This window comes from Agrilus planipennis, unplaced genomic scaffold (assembly GCF_000699045.2).
Source record: "Agrilus planipennis isolate EAB-ADULT unplaced genomic scaffold, Apla_2.0 scaffold62, whole genome shotgun sequence".
NCBI classification, from domain to species: domain Eukaryota; kingdom Metazoa; phylum Arthropoda; class Insecta; order Coleoptera; family Buprestidae; genus Agrilus; species Agrilus planipennis.
The window spans coordinates 463,878-473,030 of record NW_020438875.1 but is presented as its reverse complement, the minus strand read 5'-3'; positions in this window follow the sequence as shown (position 1 = coordinate 473,030).

Sequence of the window (9,153 nt, the reverse complement as noted above, 5' to 3'; positions counted from 1 at the left end):
GTCGGAGTCGGTGCTCTCCTGTTGCGCCTCCGTGAATAAGTTTAAATTTTGTAGTTGAGAAGTTAATGAACTACATGGCTCTTCAGAATCATTCTCTGAACAAATTTCGGCTAATAATTTAATTACTTGTTGTTTCTTAAGTTTTAAACACGAATCTCGGTTGTGAAATTATCTTTGTATCTTTTTGTTGAAGGGGGGGGTTAGTTTTAAAATTTTGATTATAATTTTCCTTCTTAAGTTTTTCTCTAATTTTATCAGTTTTGGGGGGATTTTCACCTCTAAGTTGTCTAGAGACAGCGTTATTGACTTGTCTTAATTTAAATCCTTTTTCAATATTTTTAGCTTCTTCGAAACATTTACGTAAAGTTTTAAAATTTTTTGTTTGTAAAATATTACTGATTGTAGGGGGTAATTTTGAAAGGTAAGCAGAAATTGCTAATTTTTCTACAAAGTCTGAGACTTTGTCAGGAATAGTGGACCTTAAAATTGCGTCTTCTAATTTAGCAACATCATGATATAAATTTTGGGCCGAATTATCTTTTGGAACCATGGTGCACATTTCTAACACATACTGTTCAAAAGATTTATCGTCCTCATATGTGTCTATGAGAAATTCAAGAATATCTGTTATTGAATATAAACTACGATTTTGTAATAATCTACGGGGTTCACCCTGAATTTTTGCGAGAATGAAATTCCCTACGATATCTTTTTGTGAATCATTACATAAATTAATTAAATTATCTAAAACTTTAGACCAGTGAGTTAAGGAAATACCATTTTCATCTCCATTAAACACGGGTAAATTATTCAACAATGTTGTAAAAATTGAGTCTGAAATTTTATTTGTACTGGTGGCGTTTTGTGATTGTTCCGGTTGTAAAGACATAATAAATTCGTTTAAAGCACTGGATACAATTAAAAACTACTCACCAGATGATTAGGAGAAAAGATGCCCGATGCATAGAATTGATTTCTCTTGGAATTCCTCGTCAGCTAATTTAGTCACGGGTGGATGTGGTTGTGACAGCTTCTCTGAATCCCTCTAGTGACCGGTATGGTGAAAGATTGAAGATGAATCTCTGCAAAACCTTTTCGAATCACTAGCGTTGATCTTCGAAGAAATTCCTCTGAAGATCCTACTGACTGCGCCAATTTTGTTACGTCACGACGCTGAGGACTGGTCCGAAGGATCCCTTATGGTCGGCGTACAATACGTTGTTTTTATCCCAGACACGTTTAACTGGGTGTTCTACTTAATTATTGTAAAAGACACCTTTAATTTACACCAGGACGTTGCCTTTCAATGTAAAATAATTGGAGTTTTGACAATAATAGAACAATTGTAAAGTCTTCTTATTTCGAACACTAACCCTTTGATAACACTCAATCGAACCAAGTCGATGTTATACAAAATAGGATTAAACGTTTGAAAAGACTTTATTAAAAAGAGGTCAAAGAGGTACAAAACCAAACTTAGAACTAACTTAACAATTACTATCTGTCCCTTATATTATTATGGGTCATTAACTACTAATGACGTGAAAGTAAAAAAGGTGTTTATAGTATTAGAACATAACAGTACCTACCTACCTACAACCACCGCTGTGCGGTTTCTACATTAGAATTTTAATTTATGCCAAGATCCGGCGGTTCGTCTCTCAACTGCGCTTCACACCGGCCCCGTAACATCTCTATTTTCATTATCTTGATTAACGCCCGGTACTTTCCTGATTAATTCAATTCCCCCAGCGTACCACCGGTAGTGTTCGCTTTATCTTTTTCCCTCTCATGTATAAATCCTATACATATTTTTTCGGTAATATCCTCTGTCGTTGCTGTACGTAGAAAATTGTTTTTCTAGTAAATAATATTATTAATCGTTCTTCTACGTGCATATTTATATAAATCAGTGACCGAACCCGAGAGGCTCGCTTGATTGCTACATAACTTATTATTATTGTTTATAATAGTCGTAAGTTTCAGATTCATTTGCATTACGGAATCAAGTTTCCTGTAGTTTCCTTTTACTCTTTCGATTCTATTAGGTCTTTACACCTGTAACAGTGTGTACTGTACAATATCAGACGAAAGAAAAGTCACATGCAGAGTTTGCGAATCATTTTCTTGCACATTTGCAACAATCTTTGAAAAACTCCTATACAGGTTGTGAATTATTTTTATGCAAGTCGTAAAAGTTCTATACCGATTGGGAAAGACTTTTGCGCAATATGCACGTTAGGAAACACATTTTTTTGGGTAGCTCGACAACAGGGAAAGTAATGAAAGCTTATGTACCATGATCTACAGTAAGACTTGCGTAGGCCTTTCGAAATTCCAGATTGATCCGAATATTTTACAATAGTAACATCGGATGTGTATACATGCGTCGATCGGTGGGTACCATTATTCGCTGATTTCTGGCCTGTCAGAATTTGTGGGCCCGTTTAATGTTACACTAAAGTTTACCTGGTAGCAGTTCGGAACAAAAGAAGAGAGAGCAGATCGCGAGGGAGCAAATATTTATCCGTCCGACCGGTTATAATTATTTTACGAGAGGATGACTACAACTACAACTACGTCGACTGACATGCCCATACAATACACACACACACACACACACACACATAGAGATATATACATCCAGTGTACAATACATTCACGAACAAACACTGTTTGTATGCATCAGGACAGCCACCACGGCCTTTCTGGTTGGTTGTAACGGTACTTTTTAAATAAATCATATTCTTCGTGTTCGACGTGACTCTTGTCGGACGCGACTATTACTGTTAACCGTTTTATTATTAGACTTTTGCTCCTATTATTTCTGACATATTTACCGGTAAAAATAAGGCACTAAATACATGAGTGTATGATTATACGCTCCTTTGGATCCTTGGCACAAATTAGTAAGTCCTGGGTGATCCATTATATATCTACCTACATTAAAAAAATCAAAAATCAGTTCTACATCCAACTGAAACTGGATCACTGGACTGACTGAAATTTGTCGCTATTATTTTTTTTTTATTGGACCCAAGAGTTGCAAAGTCATATCAGACAGGATTAAAACAGAAATAAACATTCTATAGGTCAAATTCTCAAAAAAAAAATATATGTAAAGTTTTTAGTACTGAGAAAGGCAGCAACTTTTTTGGTCTTTCCTCATTAATTGTACGTCGTTTTGTGAGACAATTTATGACAGGGTAAGAACACAGTAAACACGGTCATAAAAGTGCATCAAGCCATGGTTTGCATGGCGAAATTCCAAACTTTTATGATCGAGTCGCAGGATACGTATTGGCGTACGTACGTACGAACAGGAGGAGAAGGACGATGGAGTTGAACGAACGTCCCGAGGCATCGTATGCAGTGTCTTTACGACGAACAGACTTGAGCATTTACGTATGATCTTCATCCGCCATTGATACTTTTTTCTCTTTTATTGTTTGGGTCGTGAATACTATCGAACTTGGAAAATTTATGACCGATTTATGTCATACATTACGTGACGATCGGTGATATTTAAATAACATTCTTAACTCTTAGTTGAATTGAAAACACAGGTCAGGACTGATAGGAGGTGTGTCTTTTTGCCACTTTTTGAAATAAAAATTAGACGTTTATTTGAACTGAAATTGGCTAATGACAGCATTTGATTCTTAGGAAGTTATATGAGGTCTGCATTTAGGTCGGCGTTCAAATTTTATGAGATGACAGTCACGGTTTCCACAAATAGTAGGTTATAAGTGTCCTAAGTACGTATGTCTCCGATGAGAACATCATTGGTGCTTCCTATACTGGAAACAAACAGGATGGAAAAAAGCAGTCGCGAGGTCGTTTTCGATTTATTATTCACACGACGGTGGACGCGGTGGTTTTTTTATGACTTCGTCCCTCTCTCCTTTGCGTTCCCTATTGCACAAAACCCCCTTAAGTTGGCAATTTGAGCCCGAGGTTTCGACCATCGTAAAATTTTTAAGTTTCTCAGCTGGTGGTCGTTAGCGAACCGATGCGCGCCTACCGTAAAATTTGCTCGTTTTCTTCTGCCAAGCGTCCCCCGATCTGTTCCAAAAGGTCCCATTTTACAGTGAACTAGCTACGCTCCTAATAAAAAGAAATGAATACGGGTTCCGGAAAGTGCAGACGTTTTAATTTGCGCTACCGTGAATACAAGCGATTTTTTAGCACAACGAAGCGGTTCAAAACCGAAGTTGACATTTGCGTCTATCTAGCGATATCCATATGCAGGTACAGTGTGTCCCAACATCGCCTACAGTACTTTTGAAACTAATTGTACGACTTCCTGTCTGTAATACGCCAGGTAAAATAATAATGAGTAATTGTACGTTAAATAATCGGCCACTTGGGCGTGCCATAAGCCTCTTTATGGCTACTTCCTGTAAGTATTTGAAACCCTTCAGTGTAATCACGTCGGAGAACAGAAACCGACAAAAAATGCCCCAAATAATCTACCCCATTATCTAAACTAGAAAAAATTTATGGGCTTGAGTATATAGGCTCAATTTAGATAATTTTGAAGGCAAAGTTAAGTACCGAACTACATATTAGCAACTACGAACGGATGAATTTGAAGTGGCAACTTTTGATTGAAAACAACAGTCGCACTTTCTTTAGAAGAAATAGAAAGTTGAAAGTTAATAGGTACTTTTGAGCAGAAATTCAAACAACAATTGACGTAATAAATAATGAATAACATATACACGTATGTAACTAAGTATCTCGAGAAGTGAATGAAACTTTTTCTACAATAGAATTGAATTAAATCTGTTTCCTTTCAATTAGTACAGGTATGTGGCTGAAAACAACACGGTATTTTTAAAGAAAAACCAATTAATTGAAGTGATGCAAACACAAATTAATCCAGTGTTTGATTTGAAACGGTGACATCTCAGTCGGTCGGGAAACAAAGAAAACAATTGGACCGTAAACGCGGTTCTTCATACTTCCATTGTTCAGAGAGCAGGTGTATTTTTACACTAGATCACCTGCGTTTAATCATCTGAATAATTCTTTGCGTTTCTGTTCTTTACGGAATTATCGTCCTTGTTTCTGTTTCCCATCGTCAGAAAACCGAACCAAATTTGATACACTACGTACATAGGTGTGGATAAATAAAAAATTATACTTTTTCCGGTTTTTATATCAATAACATTATTGTCGAATTTGTATTTGTACGTTATTTTTATGGGGCAGGTGGTAGAACAGTATAAATGCACACCCCTAATGCCGGAGCGGTCTGTTTTTTTGTGAGTCAACCACCCCCGTTCTTTCTAATAATCCCCCAGTTTGAAATCGGATAAAGTCTATTTGCCAAACGAGGCCGCAGCCATTGGATGCGTTACTACCGGCACCCTTTTGTGTCACATTCTACCACCGCAGAGTCCCGACACAGAGAGGAGACGCTTTGTGTATTCAACTTCTTCTTCTTCCTCTTTCGTTTTTCGACTACCCCGATCGGCTTATCTAAAATTGCACGCCGTCTTATCGTTTCCCAGAATCGACGCTGGCAACTACCTCCTTCTTAAATTATCCAGGGGGTCGCGGTTCTTTCTTCTAGCCGTCGCCGCTGCGGCGACATAATACGATATTTTACAGGATGAATATCAAAAATGAAAATTCGAAGAATCCATCCAGTAACGAACAAGGGTCACGTTCTGGAACCCTTTCGTTTTTGGCTACCAACCCTAGCGTTTCATTATTAAGTGCTCATAAGTGGTTGTCAGTCTTTGGAGTACGTATTTATTAATCCTCTTCTCTTATTAGGGGCACAAATCAGCCAGGATATGAGTTAGCAAAAAAGTCGCTGTTTTCTTTTTCACTTCCTTCACGTCTAACAACAGGTTTCACCCCCGAAATTCAGTGCCGGCAGTTACTTAGACAAAAAGGGAAATTGAATGAATTGAGTGGTGACAGTCACGGCATGTCTGATTTTACATGCATGTGCGGTGCGGAAGGGCGCGCTTTATGAATAGGTTTGCCATTAATAAATTTGGAATTTGAATGGGGTAGGCGCAAGATAAAGGGCCAGGTGTTCGACCGATTCGGTAATTGATTTTCACAAAGCGAAAAAGGGGAGACGAAAGTACCTACGCTCGTTTTTAGTTCATTATTATTACCCTTATTAAACAGTAGACAGTTTTTAGGTTGATTTACTTCAATTAATAATAATAATAAAAATATACCTAATAGAAACAGTTGACAAACTTTTGAAAATGACTAATAATATAATTAACGTAGGTATTAATAACGTCTGTGCCCCTGCGACGAGATAAATAAGTCTGATTGAAATGTTGCGGTTCTGGTAATCCCCCGCTAATGGTGGCCATAAATTTTGGCGGTGCACCAACCACACTACTATCTAAAGTGTCTCTACTATGCTTAAATAGTCAACTTGCTCAGTCAGTTAGTTATTTATTATCGCCGCCATTAGTTTCGTTAGAATCCTACATCCATGCGTACAGCACTTAACGATTGAACAGTCCCGTATTAGGAAGAATTTCAATAACTCCATCTATCACTCTATTTTAAACTACGACTCTCCAACTGTCATTGTTATTGGCTTATGATTAGTACGCACTGTTTCGTCGCCATTTCTGTTATATTTATTGTCAGGAGTTAGTACGCATTTCTGTTTATCAAAATTAACAACTGAAAGCTCACAGCCTTGTCATTGTTTTGGTCGCCCTTCTTCTGTCGTTATTACAACTTTAGTACGCATTGACAGTGTATTGTCGTCATTTGTTATATTGTCAATGTCATACAACAAAGTCAACAATTGAATGTGTACGCTGTACGCCATGCGATTGTTTCAACGTAATTTTTGTTTTGTAACTAACAAGTGCATGTTGTATTACGCATTTTTTCAGCAAACCAAGCAGGAAAATATCTAGAACGTTTCAGAATTCGCGAAACTGTTAACCGGAACGTTAACTGGAGAGAATTTCCAGTTAATCTGGGACTCGTAAGTTTAAAAATGATGACGTATCTTTTAAAGAACACCTGCAGATGAAGTACCTACATAATTAATTGCGAAAAAATTATTATGCAAGTCGCCGTTCGAATGGCTTAATAAGTGACAGTTTTATTGCAAATAATAAATTGTTTCTTTACTTTTCTTCTATTTACTTCTCTTGCCTCCGAGTAAGTAGAACTCTTTATTAATTTTTTCTACGAACAGAATGTACCGTAATTGCGAATTGTACGAAACCACTGCATTCGCAAATCGCAATTAATAAAAATCGTTTTAAGTGCGAACGGCAACGAGGCCTCGGTAACTAAAAAATTATGTGCTGTTTTAAATGAAAAACGATCCGAACGACAGGTGATTCTGTTTCTCAAATGGCAAAGGGGTCAACTAGAATTCCACCGTGTCTATAGCGACACGCCAAATTTATTGCTTTATCAAAGATGAATTGGCGTCACCAAGAGCACATCTATCACTACGAAAGGCCTCTCCTTTTAACGCAATCATTACTATTATTATCGTCACTTTTATTGGTGACGACGTTTTGGTTAGAACAAATTACTGAATATCGTCTGATTCATTCGTGAAGTGCTGCAAGGGGTTTCACATTGAAGCAAAAGCTCTTGGTCAAGGCAGATTTGCCGATGGGTGTATAAGGTATGATTTGAGATGTAAACCCAAAATCAAATCCTATTTCTGAAATTCCAGGATTTTTATCTTCAGCTTCTTTTTTAAATTTTACGGTCGGCGCATCAAAAATTCATGGTAGAAAATTTGGATGAAAGAAGTAAGCCACTCTTTTTTCATCTCAGTGAGTAGGTAGATTTATATTTGTGGAAAATAAAAGACAGGAAGTGAAAGATATTATATCCCTATTTATGTACCACCTCCCTAAACTCGTACCTAAAGATGCCTTCTTCATGGTCTCGCATTTCCTGGGCCCGTTTCCCCTCCGTTTGTGCCCGGTAGCCCTTTTGTCCCTGGACCAGTTTCGCCGAGCTTTTTGCTTCGTTCTTAATTGATTTATTAGCTGAAAACGATGCGGGCCCCCGAACGTAGCGTATAATATGCGTGCCGTACATATATTTCAATGAAACCCCCCATGCGATTTGCTTTTGTCTTCGTTTGAATCCTTCCTTCAGGTAGGAGAAGGTAAACGGCACAGGTATAAATGAAGCATGCAATTCACTGCTAATTATAAATTATTTTATTTATTTAAATGGTCATATGTATGCATGTATGTATATATGTGCGCTGTGTTTCTGCCTACTCGAATTTGTTACTGTCACTATTATCTTTTTCTTTCCTTTACGAATAACCGAAAAGGATTTTATTAATCAATTCGGTTTGATCGCAGGCTGACGTCTGGTATTAATGAGTATTTTTAGTATTATAGGTACTATTCTTTTTCTTAACTGACAAAATCTATCTGTCTTGTAATGGTTCTTCCGTGTTGTCTGGTCTACTTATTTAGAACCTGTTTCGTTTTGGATTAAGCCGATAAAAACTTATTCGGACGTAAACGAACACTGCTAAAAGCTGATGGATTTGCCCAAGCAAAATAGAAATGATAATACATAATTAGAATACTGTGATGCGATAGATTGTTTTTCCACTCTCTGACCACTGTTTTACATAAACCCGTACTTCTAATGTTGTCTTTTTGTTTGTCACCGAAAGACGATATTTTCACTCATCTTGTCGCCAGTAGAAGAAAAACGACTGGAAACCACCGAGATGGCACCTAACATACCTGAATATGAATGGTGTGGAAAAATACTGTAAGGGTTAGAATTAGTCGCCAATTTGTCGTTGAAAGTTGGTACTTTTATCCATTTTGTTGCGAGTCTAATCTCGAGCTCATCAGTGAGACAAAAAGAAATATCATAAAACAGTATCTACCGACAAATCAGCGACAAATTAACATAATTATAGTATTTTTCTAAAATACTTCTATTTCGAAATTGGCTATCTATAGTGTCAACTTGACAGTTTTTCAATCATTTTTCGCTGATGAGTTCGAGACTGGACTTACGACAAAATAGGTAAAAGTACCATCTTTCAGCGACAAGTTAGATACAAATACAACCCTTACAGTATTTTTATACAAATTTCTGTTTCGAATTACGCTATGTGTAGTGGTACCTTGAAGGTTCTCCAGTTGT